Source organism: Balaenoptera ricei, chromosome 12, assembly GCF_028023285.1.
Source record: "Balaenoptera ricei isolate mBalRic1 chromosome 12, mBalRic1.hap2, whole genome shotgun sequence".
Lineage (NCBI taxonomy): Eukaryota > Metazoa > Chordata > Mammalia > Artiodactyla > Balaenopteridae > Balaenoptera > Balaenoptera ricei.
In genome coordinates this window covers 58,436,807-58,464,033 of record NC_082650.1, presented here as the reverse complement: position 1 = coordinate 58,464,033, position 27,227 = coordinate 58,436,807, and the positions used below count along the sequence as shown (strand labels likewise).

Genomic DNA, 27,227 nt, shown 5'->3' with positions numbered 1-27,227 from the left:
TACTCTTTTCACATGAGTGACTTCTAGATAGTTGAAGGAACCTGTAATCCTACTTTAAGTTTTCTCTTCGCCAAGCTAATCAATCCCATTTCTTTCCATCAATCTCCCTCATTAAGCCTTGGTTTATATCCTGTCACACAGAAATATGTAGAAACATGCATGAGAACTATATACGCCAGCTTCAAGGTAATGGATTGAGAGGCAGCAGAGAAGTGACAAAAGAGGGAAAAAAAATTAGCAATACTTTTCAAAAGAGAAGAACTGAAGCAAATAAGGCAAAAATTACTACTTGTTAAATCTGCATGGCAAGTATAGGAGTGTATTACATTATTTTCTGATAATTTTCCATATTCTTGAAATACTCCACAATTAAAAGTTTTAATTAAGTTTTAAATAAACACAGAAGCCTAATAAGAGAGATAAGAGTTGTGAAAGCATCAAACTGAATGTCTGCCAAATCGCAGGTTCTGAAAGCACTACTGAAAATGCTCAGGCTTATGAGAGACTGAACGTTGAACATCTGGGTGCTCTTTTAATATTGCTACCCATAATGTGCTTCAATTCCATTTAACCCAAATCCATTCTGCCATTTTCAATCCAGAGTCCATTCTCCATTCTCCTTAGCGTAAAAGAAAGAAGAGATCAAGTAGTTAATGAAATCTATATTCTCTTTTAACATCCTAGTAACTGCCCCAACAAACACACTGTTGAATGTAGCTTAAAAACTGTCTTTGCTAACCTTAATGTTTCTTCAAGGATACACATCACAGGTCCCACAAACTCTCTTTTCTTTAATTCATTCTTAGTTCGTGTACTCCTTCTCCACGTTCAATTTATATTTTTTAAAAATATTCAGGCACAGCAACATCAGTTTCTTGAGATACCTCTCTCTTCTTGATCATCATAGTTATGTATGAATACACCATCAGGATTACATTTTCCAGAGACCCAGACTCTGAAGATCTACCTTTGTGTTTATACTCTCAGACTAAGAATCATACAAACCTTTTTTCTAAATTACAGTTGCCAGATTAGCAGATAAAAATATAAAGTCAGAGTTAAATTTGAATTTCAATTAATTTTTTAGCATAATATGTCCCATGCAATATTTGGGATATACTTATACTAAAAAAATTACTTGTTGTTACCTGAAATTCGAATTTAACTCTGCATCTTGTATTTTATTTGGCAACCCTACTCTGAACATTCAAAAATCTGTATTCCTTCACTCTTCTGGCAAATATTGTATCTTCTTAAGTCAAGAATAATAGTTAACAAGAGGTCTCAAAATTTTTGAAATAGGTACCAACTCTTTAAAAGTTCAAATGAGAAAAATGAACAAAAAGTAAAAGATTAGACAAGTCTGTAGTGGTGACACACTTTAATAGATCATTTGTGAGGGCAGCTGCAAAGACCTGAGAAACACCAGGTTCACCAGGGTGAAAAAGTAAACTTCAAGATGTAATCTAACCAAAGAAGACTGAAACCTAAAAATTCCCACAACGATCGGGAAGAGGAGGTGTTAACTGAAGTGTTCTTTATTCCACTTTTTATTCAGCATTGATTAAAAAAAAATTATACTGCATCTGGTGAAAATACTTCTACCCATCCATTAATTCATTCATTTAAGAAAAACATTCAGTGGGGACACAGTGATAAAGTTGCTGAAGTGAAAGTCCCCTCTCTCCTTGTTAGTAATATTTTCTTCTCTATTGGATGATTTCCAAAACCCCAAAATATGCTGTAGCTGCTCCCATATTTAAAAACTCCACAGCCCTTTTCAATTAACACCCCACTTTTTTGATCGCTATCTACAGCAGACACTCCAGTCCTATCAGGCTTTTACCTCTACTATTCCACCAAAAGAGCTATAAAGGTCACAAATAAGCTCAACATTGCCAAATTCAATGTTACTTCTCAGTCCTTGTTTGATCCTTGTCAGGAGATTTTGACCCAGTCCTTCTGGATAGTTGCTTCACTTGGCATCTAGGACACCAATATGTCTTGTTTTTTCTCCTACATTATCTCTTGGCTCTTTCCACTCTTGTTGGTTCCTCCTCATCCTCCTATCCTTTAACACTGCTATGCCCCTAAGCTCAGAGTTCAGACCTTTTCTTTAGCTACAGTCATTCCCCAGGTGATCCCATTCAGTCTCAAGGCTTTAAGTATCATTTATATTCTAACACCAAATTCTTATCTCTATCCTGCACATCTCACCTATACTCCAGATTTGTCTACCCATGCCTCTTCCACATCTCCACTTAGATGTCTAATGGCTAGCTCAAACTTAAAAATGTCAAAATTGATCTCCCATGCAAACCTCCTCTTGTGGTCTACCTCACTTTAATAAATCACAACTCCACTCTGCCTGCTGCTCAGGCCAAAAAACTTGGAGTTATGCTTTACTCCATCCACTTTATCAGTAAAGTCTCCCAACTCTACCTTCAAAATATATCCAGAATCTGACCACTTCTCATCATTACCATCTCTTCCCCAGTTTACTGCAATGGCCTGTCTAGTCTCCCTGTTTTCACCCTTACTCCCTAACAATCTAATTTCCACATATAAATAAGAATGATTCTTTTCTAAAACAAGTAACATTGTGGTTCTCCTCTGCTCAAAACCCCCCAAAGGTTTCCCATATCTCTAAGTAAACGTCAAAACTCCCAAGGCATCTGGCTTTCTCCTACTTTTTGATTAGATCCCCTGTAACTCTCCTCCTTGCTCATTTTGGGGCATCCACACTGGCCTTGGTGCAGTGATATAACCATACCAAGCAGATCCCTCTGGATGAGCACTCTTCCCTCAGATGCCACAAAGGTAGGTCCCTCATTTCCTTCAGGTTGCTGCTCAAACATCTCTTTACCAGAGAGCCTTCCCGGACCACCCTATCTAAAACAGCACCCTTTCCTTCATCCTTCTCGTGCACACAACCCACTTTACTTCAAGGCACGTATCACTGTGCTTGTTGTCAGCTTCATCAAATACAGTAAGATCCCCACAAGGGTGGGGACTTTGCTTTGTTCACTGCAGTATCCGAAGCACCTAAACAGTGCCTGGGGCCTTGTGCAGCCTCGGTAAATATTTGTATAATGGCTGGATGGATGGACTGACAGGAAGAATAAAGGGAGGCCAAAGCTGCCACAAAAAAAGAGGCAGAATTTACAGGTCTGGATTCCTATACATTTATTTTTTTGAAGCTTATATCATCTTTATTTCAAGACCTCAAAAATACAGTTTCACAGAAATTAGCTTAATTATTTGATTAATTTATTTCAGTCCCTAAGAAAAGAGGTCTTACAAACAAGGAAGTTTACTCAAACACAAAAGAAATCAAAAGCTAATGTGAATCATTCAACTCATGATGCCATTCTTTTCAAAGAACTTATATATGCAGAAATTTAATTCTAATTTTTGGGGTAAGTTTTTTTCAAAATCTCAAGCCAATAAAGTAGAAAAGCAAAAGCAAGGGTAAAAGGATAGTCAACAGTTGCTAGAAACTCTAGGGTAGGAGTGGGCTCAGCAGGAAAATCTTGATAGAAGAATGCAGGAACAACTTTCACTCAATTGATATTTCTTAACTAGTATTTCCACTACATGCTGGACACCAGGCTGGGGGAACCACAGTGAGCAAAATCAATCTGCTACCTGCCCTTGCGAAGCTCACAGCCTGGGGGGAAGACAACCCAATTAAATAAGCTATCTCAATACAAACTAAGACTGCTATCTATAAAAGGGGGCAGTAATGAATGTTATCGGAACACAAAGCAGGTGCATCTAGCCTAGCAAGAAAGGAGGTTGGGAAGGAAAAGCAGCTTTCTTACTTGAGACCTCAAGGATGAAGAGTTAGGTAAAAAGGGCAACATATTCCAGATGAGGGGTGAGAACATTTCACACTCAAGGAACTGAAAAGATAACCAGAGCATAGTGGTCAAAGAGTATGTAATGTGGCAAGAGATGGAGCTGGAGATAGGTAGGAACAAGGTCATGAAGGGCCTCATAAGTTATGTTGTTTAGAAATTGTTCTAATAGTAAAAGAAATCTTCAGAAGAGTTTTTGACTTGAGCTGTGTTTAATAGACATTATTATGACTGCAGTGAAGGAAATGGACCACAGGAAGGCAAGACCTGAAGCAGAAAGATACTAGGAGGTTGCTGCAGTAATCCAGATGAAGAGATGAAGATGAGGAGATGATGGGTTCCTGAAACGAAGTAGTGGTAGTGATTTAGAGAAAAGTGGAGGAATCAGGTAATTCAATTAAATTTATTTGGCTTACTCTGATTATTTCTATCTGTGGTGGGGAAGGAGGCGAGGACCTCAGCTGACCTCCACATTTATAGATCAGGTTGATGACAGAATTCACTGAATTAGGGCTCAGAGTTTTTCTTGGGTGGGGGGGCAGTTAGGAATATCATGAGTTCAATCTCAGATGAGTTGAGTCTGAGATGTCTGTATGACATTCAAGTAGAAACGGTCAGTAGGGACTGAATATTCAGGCGTGAAGTTCAGGAGAGAGGTCTGGATACAAACATGAGAATCATAAGGAGTATCATGAGAATAGATAAAAATCACCCAAGGATTTGTGTGAAGACTAAGAAGACAAGACAGCAGAAGCTGGAGAAACACAAGACTTTACAGAATAAATGGGTAGAAAGGTCTATAAAGGAGATTCTGAACAACAGGAGGCCAAATAAGGCCAGGGTGGTGTCTCTGAAACCAAGGAAAGGATAAGTTTTAAGGAAGAGGTATGGTCAACCATGTCAAACGCTGTCAAGACATGTGGTAAAGTGTCCAATGGATATAGAATTTTAGCTATGTTCTTCCAGCGTTCTGTTTCTAATAAATACAAACAGAGGAGTTTTCAAAACTTGGTGTTAAGCCAAGCCACCCTTCAAACTCTCTAAAACACACTCATTTTTTTCCAAGCTGATGGCCAAAATCAGTGACTTAGGATACAAGCTTTTTCACTTTTTTAATCAGTGACAAAGCCTCTACTTTGCTAACTTCAGGTTGGCTAAAGGGGCATTCAATGGCCATACATTAGTATCTTTCCTTGCCTTAAGGAATTTCATTGAACAGTCTCCCAAAGCCAACATCTTGACTATAATCTCCAAGAGTGCAAAAGTGATGTATGTCTTCTTTTCCCTGGTACCCTGTATGGTTCTTGGTCTGTGCCAAGGAACTCAATAAATATTTGTTCAATGATGTGTACTCAGAGTATTACTGTGAAGCTTTCCAGAATTGATTTTTAGGGTATTCCTTACCACACCAATCTCCAGAGTAAAAGCATTGCTAATATTTTTGCAAAGCTTCCTTCACTCCTTAAAGAATGCTCAAAAAGAACGTTTAGTGAGCCTCCCTGGTGTTAGAGGTACTACTTAAAGCAGGTCTCATTTTAGAAAATATATGTGCACTGGGAAAAGATGCACTGAAATTATTTTTGCAGATTGTGTACTGTCATTAATTTATTCTTATAAATCATTTATGTAGACTTTTATAATTAAGTTTCTTAAATCAAGATTAAGACATATATCTATCAATATTTATAAATAAGAGTAGAATTTATCATTTTTACGTTGTTCTATTTGATTGGCTTGTTGGACATTTTATTCACTTTCAAGAATTTTTCTACAAGGACAAGTTGTCTCATCGGTAAGCAAGGATTTCCTCACTTGGAATGGAATATAAGTTTTCCTTTATCAAATTCATATGCCATGTTTCTTAGCTACACACAACTGAGTAACTTGCTAGTTACTGACTTCGTTTGAAAATGATCTAGCAAGTCTTTGAAAATGCTGGAAAACATTAGCAACTGCCTCCCTGACTACTCCATAATCCTGAGATAAACTACCTTCCTTCTTTTGAAGTTCTGGTGTAATAGAATAGATATTATCCAAAATTAAGAGCCTCTTGAATTCATATGCTTTAATGTAGAAGTTCTTCAACAATATGAATTGGTGGCACTGGAATCACTGGGGAGTTGCTTGAAAATAGACATTTCTAGACACCCCCCCCCCAAGATTATGATTCAGCAGTTTGACAATCTTTGGTTTAGTCATTAAATAACTAGGTATGAACTTTCTTTTCTTCAACTATAAATATTTCTTGCCAATTATCTTATTAAAACATATCCTGAGAATGCTTACTGTTACCGGTAAATGTCTTACATATTATATCTTTAAATCAGGTACCTCTCAAAATTGCACCCTAATTTTCCATGTCAGTTCAAACCTTTGGTAATGAATGCAATTCCCAAGAATTCTCTTTAAAGAGGGAATCACAGAAGTGGAGGAAAACTAGCGAAAAACTCCAAAACCAGAAAGATAAAATGGGAATCTATCTTAATTTACAAAGGTCTCCAAGAGTTATTCTATTCAAATAACAATGAGGAGAGACAGACTGTAGTAGGAAGAAGTAGAATAAAAATAAAAAGACATTAGTTCAGATGCCAATTTTTGTTTGATGGTAGAAAATCAGCTAACTTCTCAGGATATCAATTTTCTGATCAATAAAATGAAGAGGAATTACAAAATGATTTTTTATGCCGCTTTCAGGCTGAATGATCTGATTAAAATCAGAATACTCAAACATGAGTTGAATTGCATTAACTCTGAATCACAGAGACAGTTTCAGAAATAAATTAGGACAACCTATAAGACATTATCACAGGGACTTCCCTGGTGGCGCAGTGGTTGAGAATCTGCCTGCCAATGCAGGGGACACCGGTTCGAGCCCTGGTCTGGGAAGATCCCACATGCCGCGGAGCAACTAGGCCCGTGAGCCACAACTACTGAGCCTGCGCGTCTGGAGCCTGTGCTCCGCAACAAGTGAGGCCGCGATAGTGAGAGGCCCGCGCACCGCGATGAAGAGTGGCCCCCGCTTGCCACAACTGGAGAAAGCCCTCGCACAGAAACGAAGACCCAACACAGCCAAAAATAAATAAATAAAATATATAAAAAAAAAAAAAAGAAAATCATTAAAATATAAACACATGGTGTTAAAAAAAAAAAAGACTATCACAGCCAATGCAGAGCTGGAAAATGAACAAACAATAGACAAACTCACTCAAACATACTTGCTCATCTACATGCAAAATACTCAAATGAGATGGTACATATTGATTTAATGAACATCTATATGGGTCTGTCAACTATGTGCTAAGTATACCAGGCAAAAGAAATGAGAAATAAGATCCAGTCCCTACTTTAAGTAACTTTAGAGTATAACACATAATGCCTCCCTTTGGATGATTACTAAACACATATTAGATATCTTACTCTCTCCTCCTTGGTAATTATGCACTTTTTCTTTCCATAAATGTCTTTGCTGTAATTTCAGTTTCAGGTAGATATCTGCTCAAAGTTGAAAACTGTGCCACGTTACATCAAGATTATTCTGTACTAAAAGGGCTCATGTTAACTACCTCCCCATGGAAGGTACTATGGGGCAATAAATTTACTTCATTCAACAAGTACTATACATTTTCCTGATGAATATGCTTTGTGTATAGAATGCTTATGAATTACAAGTTATTAACACTCAGACCAATGTAAAAACTGGAAAAATAAAGTATTATTTTTCAGGTAGAAACTGATTTCCAATTGTGAATTTTACAACTAAGCCAAGTTTGCAAAAAGAAAACTTACTCCTCTTAACTGGCAAAACACTAGCATGCATACCATCTTTTTGATCAAAGGCAAAATCAAGTCATGCTGTGCAAGTAAAACAATCTGCTCCTCTTTCAATGCCACTTACATATAAACACTGACAATAACTTATTCTTGCAAAAAGCCTTGCTTAGGTCAACTAGAGATCCATGACACGAGGAGGAGCCCTAGTCCAGATTCTCTACTAAAAGGGCGCTGGACTACAGAAAGTTCCATAAGTACCGACATCCTATGTCTCTTGATTTCCTAGGCCTAGCATAGTGCCTGGTACATATGAAGACATAAATAAGTGAATGACGAATGAACAAAAACTAAAACTATTCAGCAGGGATCACAACCTAAGCCATGAAAAATTAATTCACTTAAATAATATTATTTAGCTTACACTTAACTGGTATCTCTAAGAAGCATTTTTCTTAGGCAAGAATATTATTATAATTATCATTAAAAATGAAAGATACATGAAGAGAAGCACAATCCAGAGTGGAATCAAAAGCTGAATTCTCAACTTCTGAGAACACTCTGAAAATCAGAAAAGTGATTTCAATCTATGAAACATGAAATCTGGTGATGGTGACCGCTCTTCAATCTAATCTGACTTCGGGAAAGAAAGACAGAAAATATGATTACCAGTTTGAACTACACATGTGATACCATTCATATAAAATTTTTAGCTACCGCTAAAATGTTTCTTTTAAACTAAATAGCAAAATACACGAACACACTGCAGTCAATGAATGAGTTAATGTGTGATAAGAAGCCTATTTAAAAGAACTGCCCACGTACCCACAACACCTCAGCACGCTCGCACATACAACACTTATTTCGAAGTAACATTCTAGACTCCTCGATTGCTAAATTCACCATGGTCCACTCCCCACCCACTTTATTTACTTTTCAGTGTGGAGGTAAAAAAATACAAGGAAGCTGATTTCTCTCCCAAGTCCACGTGAAGAAAACGAAAAAGTTACTACATTTTTGTAACGGGAAAACAAACAAAAAACCTAATGAAAACAAATTACCCACGCACAGGAAAAATAAAACAAAAATTACCCACGTTAATTGGGTTGTAGCCTAACACCTTGGCCACATGTGACTCTTGTTTCATTTTTTGATTCCCACCCCCACCCTACAAATTCCAAGAGCAGGACGAGACTATCCGAGACCACAGACAAGTCTCCGGCCCCGAGAGGGATGACAGGTCCGGGCTTGCCTCCGGGGCCGAACGGGAATCGTCCAAGGGGCACCCTGGCCCCGCCTCCTACCGGCTTCTCAGGGCCGCAGCGCCCCTTCTCCTCCTCCCACTTCCTTCTCCTCACCTCTCGGCCCCGGTTCATGCGCTTCCCATCACTCCGCCAGCTCCTGCCTCCGCGCCTCCCTCCGTTTCGGTTTGATCTTTACTTCCCACGCCGGGTGAGGGGCGGAGGGCAGTGCAGAGGATGCCAGGGGCAGCTGCCCCGCCGCGTCCTCGCCCGCACCCCACGCCGGGCTTGCCGGGTCCCGCCCAGCCACGGGGCAGGGTACGCGAAGACAACCCGACAGCCGGACAGACCCACAGACCCGGAGAGGAGGGAGAGGGCGGAGCAAGCGCGGGCCTACACGTCACCCGCCCGCAGCGGCGCCAACGTCTGCACGTCGGCTCCCCCAGCCCCACCCCCCCGCGTGCGCGCGCCGCCGCCCCGCCTGCCGCCCGCCCAGCGCTGAGTGGGACCGGGCCTGCGGCGAGGTTGCGTCCCCGGGCGGGCGTGGGCGCGGGCGCGCGCGTTCCCGGGACTCAGGGTCTGTGGGGTGCCCTCGCGAGGCCGGGCCTGCCACCTCCAGGTCGCTACCTGAGCATCTTTCCCTGCAGTTCCTTGAGTCGGCTCCATCTTCTCCCCGACCGCCCTTCTCTGTAAGGTGAAGACCTGGAGGAGGTAATTCCTATTACAGGTAAAGGAGAGAGGAGCCCTGAGTATGACTGAAGAACCAAGTAATTGCCATTGTCATCGCCAGCCAGAAATCCTGGCTTCTGGTCACTTTATATACGGTTCCTTCCTCTCAAGTCCCGCCTTCCTTAAGCTTTCTGGATTCTCAGTTTAGTTCTCTTAAAGTTACCTCTTCTAGTCGGTCCTTTTGTCGGACGAACCCCACCAAAAACAAAATGCCTGAAGATTCCCTGGCTCAATTGAATCAGGAAGATGACATTAAGGAAAATTAACCTCAAGAATGTGCTGTATGTGTGTACAGTTCTAGGCTAAAAGCCGGGCATGCAAAGGCGGTATGAGTTAATAATGTGTTGTGGCTCCTTTTTTCGCTTCCATACCCCTCTCGTAAGGAATGTGTCTTGACACCTCATAGAACCGTGTTTTATAGAGAGGCAGCCAATAGTGATCCAATTATACACTTCTCTGCCCAAACTACTTCTGTAGTTCTGCGTTCAGTTCTAGATCAAGCACTTTAAGAAGACCTCAAAGAAGTTGGAATTATTTCAGAGAAGAGCAAAATGATGAAGAGTGCTCAAAAGCATGACGAATGAAGAAGTACTCTTTGACCTTGGGAAGATTCTCACAGAAGAGAGAAAGCTACTGGGACTGTCTCCAAATATGTAAAAACTCATCACGTAACATAGATTTGTTTCATGTGGTCTCAAGAGATGCAGACTTGAGAGAAACAGATTTCAGATCCTGAAAAGAAGATCCCCTTCTAGCACTCGCCAGAGAAGGTGTCTGCTTTAGGTTACATGGCTGCCTTGACCCCTGGATTTGACTTTAAGTAGATTCTGAAGGCTTACTTAATAGGAACTAGGTGCAGGGGAACCAGGCATCACGAGAAGAATTCGTTGATGGTTTTGTTAAAGGTGTTTACAACCTTGAGAGTCAATCAGTTCATGGTTCCAGCCTTAGAATTTACAGGTTAGCTATGAGACAAGTCAAATGCATCAAAAGGTAAAAAATGCAAGGAGGCTATATGATAATGAGAGGTACTAACAATAAGTTCTAGGAGTTTACATGACAGATTGTTCTCATCACAGTTTCAGAGACTTAGGGGACAAGAAGGATATCGAAAATAGACTGCTTAGAACTGCCCTGTCCAGTAGGGTAGCCACTAGCCAAATATGAATATTTATACTTGAAATGTGGCTGGTCCAAATTGAGACATGCAGTAAGTGTGAAATAACACACCAGATTTCAAAGACTTAGTACAAAGAAAAAATGTAAAATAGCTTAATTCTTATATTGATGACATGTTGAAATATTTGGTAGATATTGGGTTAGTATATTAAAATTAATTTCACTTATTTTCACTTTTTTAATTTGGCTACTAGAAAAATTTTAAATTACATAAGTCGCTTGTATCTTGTTCTATTAGATAATCCTGACCTAGAAGGAAATATACTTCATTGAACTCTGAGAACTATCTTTGTACCCTTTGTAGTCCTTGGGGGATTTTCCAAAACGTTAATGGAAGGACAGTCTGATGACAAGATTCCTCATGAAGAGGAGGAAGACTGTCCATAAAATATGCCATGAGCAAAGACAAGGAAACAAGACTGCAGATGCATTCTGTGGTGAGTAACCTGTTTGTCTATAGTGGAAGGTTCTTATTAGAAGGTAGTGACAAGTCAAAATTGGCTAGAAACTGGTCTGTAAGGAGAGACTCAATTTTGAATTTAGTTCTATAGGCAATCGGGATTTGGCAGTTACCAACTGGGATTGTAAGATTATCTTGGCAATACTGAGTATAGTGGGTTGAAATTAATGGGTGGTTGGGCAACCAATTAAAACTCATTGTACTTAAAAATGTATTATACCAAAAAATGTTCCAGAGAGGGTTGATTTAAATAAATTATAGCACATCTGTAAAGTGGAATCAATTGATGTGGAAACATATCAAGATATACAATTGAGTAAATAGTTTACAAAACAATATATATACAATATGACCCCATATATGAAAAATTATATATGTATGTGTATGTAACTAGATCATTTGACTAAAATTACCTTAATTATTCCAAAATTGTCTCAAAACCAAAATCTCAGGGTGGGGTATTTTCAGTGGCTCAACAAAGTCATCCATGTTTTTGGCTCTTTCATGTCTGTGTTCCATCATATTAGCAAATTAGCCTTTCAGTCTCAGCCTTTGTCACCTCATGGGTTGTTGGGATGGGTTAATAAGCTCCAGACTCATTTCCAGCCCCTCAGTCTCTTAGTATCTCAGTATGTAAGACCCCTAGGTCTGCCCAGCTCATTAGTGTCCCACAGCCTTAGCTTATAGGCCTTTTTTGGTTTTACCTATTCTCAGTGCAATGTCCTGCCGTCTTCCCTACCCCTGCTTGCAACATTGGGTCTTAAAAGTCCATCTTTGATGGACCCCAGTGCAGTTCCTTACCTGGAACTGACACTTAACTGCTGGGGGATACCGAATAATAAAAGACTCAATTCTAAAATAAGCCTCCCTAAACTTTTTAATGAACTGAGTTGGGAAGGAAAAAAAGATCACTACCATGGCAGACTGTTGGTTGCCTACCCAACCACCATTTTTGTCCTCTTCCTCACTTAATAAAATGAATCTGTTAGAGTTCCAAAGACTTAAAGAAATGTGAGCTCCTCCCATTACCCTGGTAGTAATTCTATCTCCCTTTGAATAAGAATGTTGTAGAGGTGGTCACAAATCCAAGGGATAGTCAGCTAGGGAGGATTCTGCAATATGTTTTATTCAAATGGCAAAATATATGCTTATAAAATATAGAGAGTTGTTCTTGGGTTTCTGTTCAAGATGGTGAACTTGGCATATCATCTGCCAACTATTCTTTCCTAGACACTACTGAAATAAAAATGTAGAAGTAGAAAAACCAAAGAGTAAATAAAAGAATAAAGATATGTGTGTTTTTATGTATGTGCTTATGTTAAGGAGAGGACAGTAGGTAGAGAAGGGGAGAAAAGTAAATGAAATTTCAACAATTTCCTGGATAACAAAGCTAATAGTAGTGATTTGACTAGTAATAACACCCAAAACCAATGCCCAAAAAAATATAGTGAAGACGCTACCAAAGAGTTGGTTGGGAGCATGGCAGAGGGCAGAAGTGAGAATAAGGGCTGAAAATGGAGATAACATTCTAAATATGGTACAAGTGAATCAGTCACAATACACATTTCCTTCTCTCATCCATGCACACTGAGAGCAGACAAAGACACATCAGCCACCAGACAAAAACAGAAACCAAAAAGACCCCAAAGTCTCCTCCAAGTTAATTGCACAAATAGTAGAGAAGAAGTGAAAACTTTTATGTTGACAACACAGAGCAAAACCACTATTGTTCTGGCATTCAGAGCCAGCATTCAGAGAGCCAGCTAGCTACTTGCCTACCCATCCTAAAGTGAAACCTGATATTTGGCATTTCTGGCCCTGCCCTGGCCATTTATTCACAATTTCCACACAGGAGAAAGAACTGGAAGATGTCCTACTTACTAAAAGCAAAGGAAAACCACATCAATGACCAGCTCTTTTTATGTAGGAACATACAATGAAGAATCAACAGGCAAATCAGGAAAATCACCATTCTGAAAGAGAAAGACAAAGAAAAACAGAGTAACTAACTGCAAAGGAAGCCATTAAAATTCATTAAATAAAAAAGGACATTTTTTAAAATCACTCCGATTTATATACTCCAGTATTCAGAATATATTGGATTTATAAGATACAAACCAAATATTCTGAAAAAAGAGCAACGAAAGAATAAAATAGAGTTCCGAGACACTAAAAACATGATTACTTAAATAAAAAATTCATTGGAAGTATTAGAGATAAAAATCAAGGAAATCTAGAACATAAGATATAAAGACATAAACAGAAAATATGAAAAAAGATAAAAGTCATGGTGAGCCAGTCCAACCAGCCAATTCAATCAGTAGAAGAGAAAGAGATTTTTTTTAAGTGAGGAAAAAAAAAATCAAGAATAAAAACTATGAATAATAATAATAAACCTGCAAATTTTCCAAACATAAAAAAACGTTTTACCAACAAAGGAATAAAAATAAGACCTACTCAGCAGCACTGGATCTAGAAGACAATTACAGAATATTTTCAAAGTTTTAATGGTAGATATTTTTCAGTCTAGAGTTCTGTACTCATTCAAATTATCAATTAACTACAAGAGCAAAGTAAAGATATTTTCAGTCAGCAAGGATGGAGAACCACAGAACACTTTCCTCCGGTATGATCTTTTAGAAAGTTACTTGACCATATACTCCAGCAAAATAAGGGCAAAAACCAAGAGGAAACCATGGAATTCTGGAAAAGGTGTATCAATCCTAGAAAAAGGCAAAGAAAAAAATCATGGAAGAGGGCTGTGCATTGTCTAGAGAGGAAGCAGTGTAGATGGGAGCACAAAGCTGAAGGGTTCAAGGAGCAAGTCTTAGAGGAGGAAATGCTGGGGCGGGGGCAGGGATGGGTAGAGGGGGCATTCAGTAGAATAGATGGTAAGGCAGGGGATTTGAAAAAAATGAAGTTGTAGTAAATCAAACGGTGCAAGGATAAAATGTAGACAGGGGTAGTTCCTTAAAAGAAATTCAGAAAAGGTATTATCAGGAAAAGGATCAAAACAAACTGTATCCATTATACCTAGGATTGGGAGGAAGAAAGAGAGCTAGAAAAGGAGGAGAGTGATCAAAGAGATAAGTGATAAGCAAAGATATATAGAATTATTTTTTTTTTAAAGTCATCAACAAGGTTAATTCCTGCTCGAAGTCAAGGAGAGTAGAGACTGAATAAATGTCCTTGGAGATTTAAGTGACTGATGAATTGGAATCACTTAGTTACCTGATAAAGATGGAATCATATGGAAATGTAAGCGAGTAAATGAGAAGTGGGAAAATGAAAACACTGATGATAATCATTTTTGTCTAAAAAAGCAAGGCAATACATGAAGAAGTATTAGGGTCTGAGAGAGACTTTTGTCTGTGTGTGTTTTTAAGATAGAAGAGGAGGGGCAAGGATTGATAAAGGGAAAGAACCTATAAGAAAGAGATTAGCTAAGTAAGGAAATAAGGAGGTAAAGGCAGACAAGGATGCACTGAAGACCATGGGTGAGGTTTTTCTTTATTTTGGTAGAAGGACGTTTTTCTGTGAGATAGGAGAGAAGAAGTAGAAGATGCTTGAATATACTAGAGTAAGCTCAAGGTATTGAAGTATGTATAGCTATAACAATTTCCAAGTTGAACATACGAAATGGAAGTTATGCATCTTTTAGCAGCCTTGAAATTATGAATTGTTCAGTGGATGAATATTTTTAACTATTTCTTATAAGATAATAAGATACATTAAATTTTCATAAAATATTACAAAATACAGACAAAAGCCAATTTCAAGGATGCAGTCAAGGTTAGGTATTAAAAAGCAACACCACTCAAAGTCAATATAAAATATGCAATGAAAACTACTATTCACCCAGTTCTTATTGGCTGTTTTAACTTGATATCCAATTGGTTGCCCAAATGCCAGGTGATACCCCGTGGTCAGTGTGAGCATGCATTTGAGTATATGTTTGTGTGTGTGAATGGGACCTTGGGGAAAAAAGATTAGAGGCAGTTAGCTTCAAAACTAATTTTTAACTAGTCTTTTGATAGCAGAAGCTAGGTCTGGTTGTCTTATACAAGCAAATGATCCACCCAAAGTTTGGGGCTGAAACATGTTTATTCCTTAAAGTACTGTGTGGGAAGGGAAGAATCATTCTGTGCTAACTGTTGCCATTCTATGATTACCCCCATGGATAAGGTGGGACTATATATAATGAGACCCAGAATAACAGTAGCTTAAACAATAGACATCTCATATACAGGATGCATGGGTGATCCTAGAATGTTGTACTTTCTTTCTCGATTTATTCATCCAGGGACACATGCACCTTCTCGTTGCTCTGCCATTTCTAGGATGTTGTCCTCATTTAATAGTCCAAGATGACTCACAGTCATGACCATATTCCAAGTAGCAGTCCTAAGGAAGAGGAGGAACCAAAGGGCATCCCTTGGGAAACTGAAAGTATACCTTTCACTCACAGTCACATGGCCATACTGAGTTGCAAGGGAAGCTGGGAAATGTAGTATTTATTTCAGGCAACCCTGTACTAAGTTAAATAATCAGGAGGTAGGAAATATTTGGAGACAAATGTTTCACCCAGAATGCTTTTCCTTCTCAATTAAAGCAAATATACTGGTATTAAACAGATAAGAATAGCCTCTCTCCCTGGTGGCGCAGTGGTTGAGAATCTGCCTGCCAATGCAGGGCACATGGGTTCGAGCCCTGGTCTGGGAGGATCCCACATGCCGCGGAGCAACTAGGCCCGTGAGCCACAATTGCTGAGCCTGCGCGTCCGGAGCCTGTGCTCCGCAACAAGAGAGGCCGCAATAGTGAGAGGCCCGCGCACCGCGATGAAGAGTGGCCCCCGCTTGCCACAACTAGAGAAAGCCCTCGCACAGAAACGAAGACCCAACACGGCCATAAATAAAAATAAATTTAAAAAAAAAAAAAAAAAAGAATAGCCTCTCTTCCCTTCTTATCAGAACTGAGCCAAAAGGAACAGAAGAAAATGTCAAGAATAACTTTTATCTCTAACACATAAAAAGTGAGCTAGTAAAAAATGGCAAAATGAAATCCTGAATAGTAATTACTTTAAGGATTAATTTTTCCTGAAGTGTAACCTATTCTTAAGCATGTTCAATGTGGTCAAAGTGAAGTTTTCATTCATTCTACCCACAAGAAATTAAGCATATACCACAAAGTCCACACTTTGCTAAGCAGTGTGAAACATTCCAAAGAAAAACGTGATATGATCTCTAGTCTCAGGGAACTTAGAGGAATTTACAGTTTGGGTAGAAGACAAATTTAACACTCAAGACTCTTCAAGAACAATTAAGTGCGGAGTTTCGTGATACTTACTTTATGAGTGCAAAAGGAATTCAAAGTAAAGGTAGGCCACCTCTGGATACAAGACATTAAAAACCTTTGTGGAAATAGTGAAAACTGAACTGGGCATATAAGAATAGGTAGAACAAAATGTTTCATATGCAAAATTATAAAAGGTTTATTTGTAGGATTAATCCTAGAGAATAAACACATACTGAATTTTAAAGTGCAAGCTGTTGCTGATGGTAGCCTAAAGGCTAAGAATGACTATTTGGTCATCTATTAACAAGTGCCATTTCTGTTTTTTGCTTTATGTTGTATCCACAAGTACTAACAGAATGCCTGACACATATTAGACACCAAGTATCTATTAAATAAATACAATTTTTCTTTTACCCTCAGTGTTTCTTTTATTATGTGACAAAGGACTTCACATTTTTCTATTGAGGTATAGCTTTTTTGAAATGTACCGGTGTACAAATCTTAACTGTACAGTGCCATATACCACCTCATGTAACTACTACCCAAATCAAGTTATAGAACATTTCTAACTCTCCCAGATATTCTTATGACCCTCCCAGTCAGCACTCAAATCCCCTGACCCCACCGCAGCCACCCCAAAGAAGCCACTATTCTGATATCTATCAACATAGATTATATTCCTAGTTTTAAAATTCATATAAATAAAATAATATATCACGCAACATTTTTTCAGGTTTTTGCTACCTTGGTCTTAATTTGTGAGGCTTGTTGGTACTTGAAAGAGAGATTTCCACCCTCCATTTTAAAGTCTTTTCTTATGGGAAAACCCTGGACAAATCTGGAAATCCCCTATGAGAAGTTTAGGTCAACTACAAAGTTAGAGGCACCATCCTTATACAAAACCACCCTCACTTCTGACACCAACTGCAAGTTTGCAGGGGTATGGGTGGGGGGGTCCCCAAACTACCTCAGTTTCAATAATTTGCTAGAAAGACTCATAAAACTCACTGAAAGCTGTTATACTCATGGTTGTGTTTTATTAAAGGGAAAGGATACAGATTAAGATTAGTCAAAAGCAGACACACATAGAGCAGAGTCCAGGAGGGTTTCAAATGCAGCGTTTCAGTTGTCTTCTAGCCATGGAGTCAGGACATGGTACTGTTCCAACACTGATGTGTGACAACATGCACAGTGTACTGCCAATCAGGGAGGCTCACCTGAGGTTGGTGTCCAGAGGTTCTGGGGGGGGCCTTATTATGTAGGCTTGATTGATCGCCCAGTTGTTTAATCCCAGTTTCCAGGTCTATGGATACTTTGTGACTCAAAGCCCCCACCCTAACTCACACAGTTGGACCTTTGGAAGAGCCAGCCCCCAACCTAAGACTGTATGGGTGTGGCCAGTCCCCACCCTAGATCATATTGTTAGACAACCCAGTAGGACCCAAGGCCCTCAGGCAAACGGCAGATACTGTAAGGCTGAGGGCAAAGGCCAGGCCTTCTCTTTGGGCGAGCCCCAATTCTTTACTACGTAACCCCTAAATCTTCACTTCTCTCACTGGAGAATTTGTTGTTTCTGAAACCTAAAGTTAAATTGGTTCTTCAGAATATTTTTTCTCAATGATTAATTTCATGAGTTTGTATTTTTAAGGATTCTGAATTATTATGAAGCATCTCAGCATATTTGACAAGAGAGTTAAGATTGGAGCAAGAGCACTAACATTTTCTTCCTCCTTAATTGTCCTATATATATAAATACGAGGATTCTACCAAGATTACGGACTTGTACTTTTGAAAGTTGGGCAACAGCTACACAATAAAACTGAGAGTTTTCCAGGAGCAATAATACCAGAACTGACAATACTAAAACACAAGGCTGAATTAGCAACATTTCAGTGATTTTGAGGCTTGGGGATTGGGTAAGACTTCCCTAGAAAGAATGTAAACTCCCAAAAACCTCCATAAAGAAGGGTGAAATTGTCTAAAATCGTCCCTATGTTTTGAACATTTTTTCTTTACATGAATGTGTTGAGGAATTGTCTCTGAGGAACTAATGCCATTATGGCTTAAAATGAAATTAAAAGATTTAAAGAGTTAAGGTGCCACTTATTGTTGATGTCAAATTTCTGTTTAAAATAATTTTTATTACTATTTTGATAGGTTTAGCTCTCTTCCTAGTTTAAGATGAGTTGTGATTTTTTTGTTCTTGTTAAGATATAGTAAGATACAAAACAAACTGAAACAGGCTGAAAACTGAAACACCACCTTAGCAGGACCAGAACAGTTAAAGTCAATCAAATCACAGGTCGGGCAGGCAGATACTATAGAGTCATTGGTCAGGAAGGGCAAGGTTCAAGTCATGCATAAGATTCCGATTTCAAAGGCTCAAGAGGCTCAGACTAAAAGCTATGTTTAGCTAACTCTATAGGTTGATTCAAAGGTTCATTCAGCCTTTCATTCAAGTGATACATTGTGTATTGAATACCTACTATGGGTCAGCAGACACAATAACAGAGAAGACAAACACTTGGCTTTTAGGGATGACAGCTAACATTCATTGCCCACCTATCTGCTCTTTTGCCAGGCATTGTGCTAATAAGCACTTCTTCCAGAACTCTATTATTCTCACTTTTATTATCTAGATTTCACAGGTAAGGAAATTGAGTCTCTAAGAGGTTGACAATCTGACTGAAAGAATGTGTCTAAAGGCCTCTTGGCGCATCCTCCAAAGCTGAACTTTCTTGCTAGCAAAAGGCCCTCGCGGGTTGCATAGCCTTCTCTTCTCTATCACTTTCAGTTTCTGTGCTGGATACAAGAGCCCCATCTTTTGGCAAGATGTGGAATTTCATAAAGGAGGACTTGACCTGGGGACCGATGACAAAGGTGTCAGGGGTTACCTCATTCCCTTCTTTATTGAATGGTTTATCATCTAGAATCCTAGTATTTTCTAGACCAGAAGAAGGGACTCATTTTGGTTACAGCTCTGTCTGTTGGTGTTTATGTTGCTATTATGCAGAAGAAAGATAGAAAAATAGGGACAGATAATTAATTTTAGTATTAGTACTTAAAATATATATCGAAGGTTGCTTAAAAATAAGTTCTTCATTTAAAATGTGATATGGATTTCATCAATTGAGTCATTTGAAAATTTAAAATCTAGGTACAATCAATGTACAATGATAAAAATTGTCTGCTTGAACATAAAGCCTCAGATTTACACATCTCTGAACAGACCTGGTTATTTAACAACCCCTAAAGTGAATTTTACAAAATAAATTCTGACATATACGCTCTATGGGAGAATTTCTCTTGTTAAGCTTTCACAGAGACACAGCAAGAAATTATAAATACATATATAAGCAAAACAATTATAAACAACAATTTTTTATTAAGTGTGTAGCACCAATTATAGTGTTTCCTTTTATAAAAGCACAAAGAGTAAAATATCCTCTCATAGTTTGAAACTCTGGAAATAGACAACCATATCCTAAGTGTGTTGAGACCACGTCCTGCAGACATGAATGGGGGTTACTAATGCCCACAACTGACACAAGTGCCAGAAGCCATCTTTATCTGTTTAGCCATCTTCTAACCTAAATGAACCAATTCAACTTCCCACACTCCTCTGAGGAAGCCAACATCTAAGGTATTATTTTTATTTATTTAGTTATGTTTTTAAAGTGTTAACGCAGAAATTTATTGAAACCCATTTATATAAAATTCATTTATGTGTTTTAAAGACCAAAAAATGTACATAGTCCTCAATATTCAGGCAATCAAATCCATTCTCAGAAGTGCTTTGCAAGAAGATGGACTTCGTTGCCCAGCCCCGCAAAAGATCCTTTTGTTTATACTCCTGAAGATGAGATTTCAAAACCGCTGCAAAGAGTGAAGAGATAATTAGCAAAGAACTCCTCCAGAATGTGATGCCTCATCATAGAGGTGCAGCGCAAGTGAGGCTTCAGAGGCGTGTGCGTGGAGGGCGGTGAGAAGAGCCAGGGGCCCAACGGGATGGCCCCACCTGCAATGCACAGCCAGCATGGCCTCCAGGGCCCCTTCCTCCTCTTCGCCTTCTGAGGCCGGCATCGCTTCTGGAGGTTCAGGCTCTGGAAGGGCATCTGTCACTTTACTAGATTCTTGACCTGAGGGGTGACGAGCAATATTTACTAGAATTCTAATTTAATCTGCATACTGGAGCAAGCATAGCTTTTGACATAGCCAAAATGAAACGTTTTTTTCTCTCACAGTTCGTTTAAATTTTATTGGAATGGATTACTTGTTCCCGGAGGAAAACTCCCATGAGATTATAGTTTTATTGTTGTTGTTGTTGTTTACTTTTAGATAGTGTAACTTTCCACTGTCATTTTAGATCACAAACGCTATTGTGATTCAGTAGACTATTTAATACTAGACTATTCACTAGAGTATAAAAATGAAAGTGAAGAATTGGATTTAGTGTAAATTCTTCTCCCTTCCACCAGTTTATTTAAGCCTACTTGGAGCCAAAGGCCTGAACTGAAGAAGTGGGGTGGGCCTTCTCTCTCCTTTCTCCGTATGGCAACATCCTCCCACCCCACTTAGCGCTGTCATTTCCAAGGACACACACATTCCTTACAAGTTGGGGGCTGAAAGGAGGTCAGGAGATGGAGGAAATTTCTTGCTTGGCTACAGAGCCTGGTGGTTTCCCTCTCTGATTTTAAAAGCAGGGACCCTGGCAGGTCCTGATTAAAGGCAAATGATTAAAGCCGGCTCTTTCTGTTGGGGGGCACTTTTGAGGACTCTGAAGGTTCTCAACTAGATGCTCCCAACTCCTGCAGTCCCCTGACTGATGCATCTTTCCTTCCTCAGGCCCTGGGAAGCCCGCTGTGCACCTATACTTTCATTTTGAGGGGAACCTCTTTCTCCTCCAGATGGCTTTATAGGACAGACCCCAAGATGACCCACTCTAGCTCTCTTCTCCCTGGCTTACGCCCCTTGCCCTGATAAGTTTTGGGAGCGAAGGCCAGTCCTAAAGCAGCGGCACTCTTCTGGCTCCACCAAGTAGTCAGTCATGCTCTTAGCCTCTAAATTTCCTGGGGTGGAAGTGGAATCACATCTCAGTGTACAGTACACTTAAGCATTTTGGGACATCAGTACACTAGTTCTTTGCATTTTCCAAGTGCAGAAAACACATTTCAAAGCTCTCCTCTGGTCCCCTGTCAGTAACCCCACTAGATGTGAGATTGGAAGGTCATACTCTATTCCCTGCAGGGGGGTAGGTGCCTACAACATAGTTGGCAGTTCTCTAAAGAAGCTTCTTTACTTTCTGTGACACTTCTTTATATCCTAAATCTGGTGAAGGCTCAGAGAATCATGTAACAGTTTCTTTTTTTGTTTTTTTTTTTTTTTTTTTTTTTTTAAACTTTATAGCTACTTTATTTATTTATTTATTTATTATTTTTGGCTGTGTTGGGTCTTCGGTTCGTGCGAGGGCTTTCTCTAGTTGCGGTAAGCGGGGGCCACTCTTCATCGCGGTGCGGGGACCGCTCTTCATCGCGGTGCGCGGGCCTTTCACTATCGCGGCCCCTCCCGTTGCGGGGCACAGGCTCCAGACGCGCAGGCTCAGTAGTTGTGGCTCACGGGCCCAGCTGCTCCGTGGCATGTGGGATCTTCCCAGACCAGGGCTCGAACCCGTGTCCCCTGCATTAGCAGGCAGATTCTCAACCACTGCGCCACCAGGGAAGCCCTGTTTTTTTAACAAGTATTTATTAGGAGAAAAAAGTACAGTACATGTGGATAGATACACGGGCAGACTCAGAGAGAGAGTCCCATGTAATAGTTTCTTGAACACATTTCCTTTGTAAACCTGCCTATGGAGAGGAGACGGTATCTCATACTCACTTGGGTATCCTGTCATCTGTTGGTGCTTCAGTAGAAACTATGCCAGAAAGAATCCCATTTTGAGATCCTCTTAGAAATAGAAGCACAAAGAATAAGGACACGTTATAGAACCTAGGTGTGAGCAGCATTAGTACACATCAGACCAGGGTCTGAATATTTCTTAAATTTGTGTTGTTTTTTCCTCATCTCTATTACCACCATCTCTGTTCAAAACTTCATAATCTCTTACTAGTACTGTTGCAGTCACTTGTCTCTGCCTTGGGTTTTACCCCTGTCAAATCTCTTCTTCATAATACCACCAGATTGTTTGACCTAAAATGCAAGTATTACCTTGTCACTGATCTGCATTAAATCTTTCAAAATCTTCCAGTAGCCTTGCCCTAGAAGCATGCTTCTCAAATATTAGAGTGCATACAAATGATCCGTGGATCTTGTTAAAATGCAGATTCTAATTGAGTAGGTTTGGAATGTGGCCCCCACTTCTACATTTTTAAAAAGCTCTGAGGTAATGCTGCTGCTTCTCCAAAAACCACACTTTGAGTACCAAGGCCTTAGAGTTTTGGCTTCTTAGTTGTGCCATTCAAAGACTTAACTGAACGTACCTGATTTTATTTCTTATCTCTCCATATGGCCACCATTTATATTTCTCAGAAAAAATTGTTGTTTCCTGTCTGATGGCTGCTGTAACAAATTACCACAAACTGGGTGACTTAAAACAACAGATATTTTTTTCTCTCACAGTTCTGGGGGCCAGAAATCTGAAATCAAGCTGTCAACAGGGCTCTGCTCCCTCCAAAGGCTTTGAGGGAAAATCAGTTCCTTGTCTCTTCCACCTGCTGGTGGCTACAGGAGTTCCTTGGCTTGCAGCCTCATGGCTCCAATCTCATTGCCTCCCCCTCTTAGGTCTCAAAACCCTCTCTGCCTCATATCTATAGGAATGCATGTGATTGCATTTAGGGCCCATGCAGATATTTTATGCATGAGCCCTAAATCCTTAATTTAATCACATCTTTTGCCATATAAGACAGTGTCCCCAGGTTCTGAGGGTTAGGATGTGGACATGTCTCTTTGGGGAGTCTCTATTCAACCTACTACATGCCTCTTTTTAGAGCACATGGCACCCTGTGAATCATAGCTGTATTGGAGGTTTGTTATGTGTCAGACTAGTAGCATTTTACTTATGTAATAAAAATATGACTATACCCTTTGAGCAGCCTTTTCTCTTGCACCCAGCCCACTCTGAGAACAGACTCAACTTCTTCTGGCATTCCCTGCAAAAGCAAGTCCAACTTCAAAAACATTGGCTACTAATGTAAATGTTATGAAGTTTTCTTTGGGAAATGTACCTTGCACACAACAGAGCAAACTTTAAGCAATCTTCTTAATTAGATATCTCTGTTCATCTCTCATTTCAAAATCTCATTCTTCATCCATACAGACTCTAGATCTTGTCTTCATCTCTCCCTTTGCCTACACTGATTCCCAAGTCCCTTTATTGTAATGGGACATTTTGTTACAGTACCCCTCAGTAAAACAGAATTATTAAAGCTATAAGCTTTAATTCATTTCTTTAGACTTAAATTCCTTCATTTATTTTAATCATCAACAACAACCCTAGGGGTAAGATTTTATAGAGATATAATAATAACTTACCTAATGTCATATAGTAGTAAGTAGTAGTACTAGATTCCAATCCAGATTTTCTGGTGCCAAAGTCTATGATTTTAACCATTATTTAAAATAATGGTTAATTTTGACATCATATTGAGATATCTATTCTGTGCTTGGCTTCTAGACAAATGTTTCCAAAGAGGAATCTCTCACTCTGGATCCCCTAGAAGAACTAATGAATCAGAACCTCCGGGAACTGGGCCAGGTCCTACATTTTTAACAACCTCTCGGGCAGTTCTTATGCAGTCACTTAAAGAATAAAGCCTGTGGTTGATTTCTCTTTGTGGTTATTTATCTTGTCATCAGTAACTTGCATAGTGCCAAGTTCAGGGCAAGTATAAAAGTAAGTGTGTTGAGTTAAACCAAATTGACTTGGGGCTCTTCCTAACACTGTTCAGTGAAAACTGCTTTCAGTACCTGAGGTGGAAATGAACTTCCAAGTGAAGGTTAAGTGCATTAGCTGTACGATTTTGAAGGAATCAAGACAGAAAACTTACAGGTTGTGAGGTACTTGGAAATCTTGAAATGTATCGTGCTTGTATGGTATTAAATCTAAGTGAAACTTCAGTTAATCTCAGAGTTTGGACCTCTGTGCTAGTTGCATTTTTGAATGACCTTCACTCCAAAAGAGGCTATATCCAAAGGGCACTCACTCTCTTTTCCCATATCTTTTCTCATTAGCAAATTACCGTCAGGGAGGTGGGTCTGCAGAAGAGCTCTGCTCACATGGTCTGGATAAGGAAACGATATTTTTCAATAAATTACTCCCTCCACAGGAGAAAAATAAGCACTAAATTCACAGTGTGAGGCCTCCTAAATTATGGACTATAGGTCATAACTCAAGAAATAACACATTTCATTAAGAAAGAACCTGATGAAACAGCTGAGTGAAGCATCACAGGTTCAAACTCTTCCCACCTCCGCATTCCTTCCTCCACCAACCTGAAAACCAGATCTAATTATATTTCCTCCTTTGGGGTTCAGAAATAGTATGGGCAGACCATCACACCTTCCCATACAGTAATATACCAGTAAGGTACATGGATGTCATATTTTCTGAACCCTTGAATTTCTTTTTTTTTTTGACCCTTTAAAAAATATTTTATTTTTTAAGAACAATTTTAGGTTTACAACAAAATTAAGAGGAAGCTATGGAGATTTCCCATAGACCTCCTGACCCCACGCATTCATAGCCTTCCTCATGATCAACATCACTCATGAGAAAGTAAAATTTTTTTACCAAGAATGAACCTCCACTGACACATCACAATCACCCAAAGTCCATAGTTTACCTTAGAGTTCACTCTTGGTGTACATTCTACAGGTTTGGACAATAGTATAATGATGTATATCTATCATGATAATATCATACAGAGTATTTTCACTGCCCTAACAATCCTCTGTGCTCTACCTATTCATCTCTCTTCCTGCTATGCCCTTACAACCACTGATCTTTTTTACTGTCTCCATAGTTTTGCCTTTTCCAGAGTGTCACGTGGTCGGAATCATAGTATATAGGCTTTTCAGATTGGCTTATTTAGTAATATGCATTCAAGTTTCTTTCATGTCTTTTCATGAGCTTGATAGCTCATTTCTTTTTTATAACATTTTTATTTTTTAATTAATTAATTTATTTTTTATATTTATTTTTGGCTGTGTTGGGTCTTCATTTCTGTGTGAGGGCTTTCTCTAGTTGCGGCAAGTGGGGGCCACTCTTCATCGCGGTGCGCAGGCCTCTCACTATCACGGCCTCTCTTGTTGCGGAGCACAGGCTCCAGACGCGCAGGCTCAGTAGTTGTGGCTCACGGGCCTAGTTGCTCCACGGCATGTGGGATCCTCCCAGATCAGGGCTTGAACCCGTGTCCCCTGCATTGGCAGGCAGATCCTCAACCACCGCGCCACCAGGGAAGCCCTCATTTCTTTTTAATGCTGAATAATATTCTATTGTCTGGATGTACCATAGTTTATTTATTTATTTACCTACTGAAGGACATCTTGGTTGCTTCCAAATTTTGGCAATTATGAATAAAGCTGCTATAAAAACCCTGCATATCAGGTTCTTGTGTGGACATAAATTTTCAATTCCTTTGGGTAAATACCAAGGAGCGAGATTGTCAGATCGTGTGGTAAGAGTGTATTTAGTTTTGTAAGAAACCACCAAACTATCTTCCAAAGTGGCTGTACCACTTTGCATTCCCACCAGTAACGTTACCAGAGCTCCTGTTGCTCCACATCCTCACCAGCCTTTGTTGTCAGTGTTCAGGAGTTTGGCCATTCTAATAGGTGTGTAATGGTATCCCATTGTTGTTTCAATTTGCATTTCCCTGATGACATGCTGTGGAGCAACTTTTCACACACTTATTTACCATCTGTGTATCTTCTTTGGTGAGATGTCTATTAAGATTTCTGGCCCATTTTTTAATCAAGTTGTTTGTTTTTTTACTGTTGAGTTTTAACAGTTCTTTGTATATTTTGGGTAACAGTCCTTTACCAGATGTGTCTTTTGCAAATATTTTCTCCCAGTCTGTGACTTCTCATTCTCTTGACATTGTCTTTCACAGAAGTCTTTAATTTTAGTGAAGTCCAGCTTGTTAATTATTTCTTTCATGAGTTGTCTTTGGTGTTGTATCTAAAAAGGCATCACCACACCCAGCATCATGTAGATTTCCTCCTTTGTTATCTTCTAGGAGTTTTATAGTTTTGCATTTTACATTTAGGTCTGTGATCCATTTTGAGCTAACTTTTGTGATGGTGTAAGGTCTGTGCCGAGGTTCATTTTTTCACGTGTGGATGTCCAGTTGTTCCAGCTCCATCTGTTGAAACACTATCTTTGTCCCATTGTATTGCCTTTGCTCCTTTGTCAAAGATCAGTTGACTGCATTTATGGGGGTCTATTTCTGGGCTATTTGACCATGGTTTTTATGAAAGAAACAGAATTACAGTCTTAACTGCTCAGCCTCCCATAGCTTCCATTGTCCATTGCCTTGGACAGTTGCTGAATAGAGTCAAACCTGAAAGTGGGTACCAATTCACTTTTCATGTCTGCAAGATTCTGTAAAACTCATCATTCCAGTCAAGTTTAACGGAAGCCTGGCTAGCTTCTTCAGCGTCTAATTAGGCACAAGAGAATCAAAGGGCAACAACCAG

At 39.4% G+C, this 27,227-nt stretch overlaps 1 protein-coding gene and 1 long non-coding RNA gene across 4 annotated transcripts in view; one reads left to right on the top strand and one right to left on the bottom strand.

Annotated features, from left to right (window-relative positions):
* The window catches only part of ASCC3 (activating signal cointegrator 1 complex subunit 3), a 324,300-nt gene extending 315,083 nt beyond the window's left edge, over positions 1-9,217 (bottom strand). For all 3 annotated transcript variants that reach the window (XM_059941507.1, XM_059941508.1, XM_059941509.1), the window contains exon 1: positions 8,987-9,217. The gene's annotated coding sequence lies outside the window, so the exon portion shown is untranslated. The remainder of the gene's footprint in view (positions 1-8,986) is intronic.
* Positions 9,218-11,037: 1,820 nt separating this feature from the next.
* The window catches only part of LOC132376349 (uncharacterized), a 327,639-nt gene continuing 311,449 nt past the window's right edge, over positions 11,038-27,227 (top strand). The window contains exon 1 of the long non-coding RNA XR_009506277.1: positions 11,038-11,214. This is a non-coding gene — a long non-coding RNA (uncharacterized LOC132376349). The remainder of the gene's footprint in view (positions 11,215-27,227) is intronic.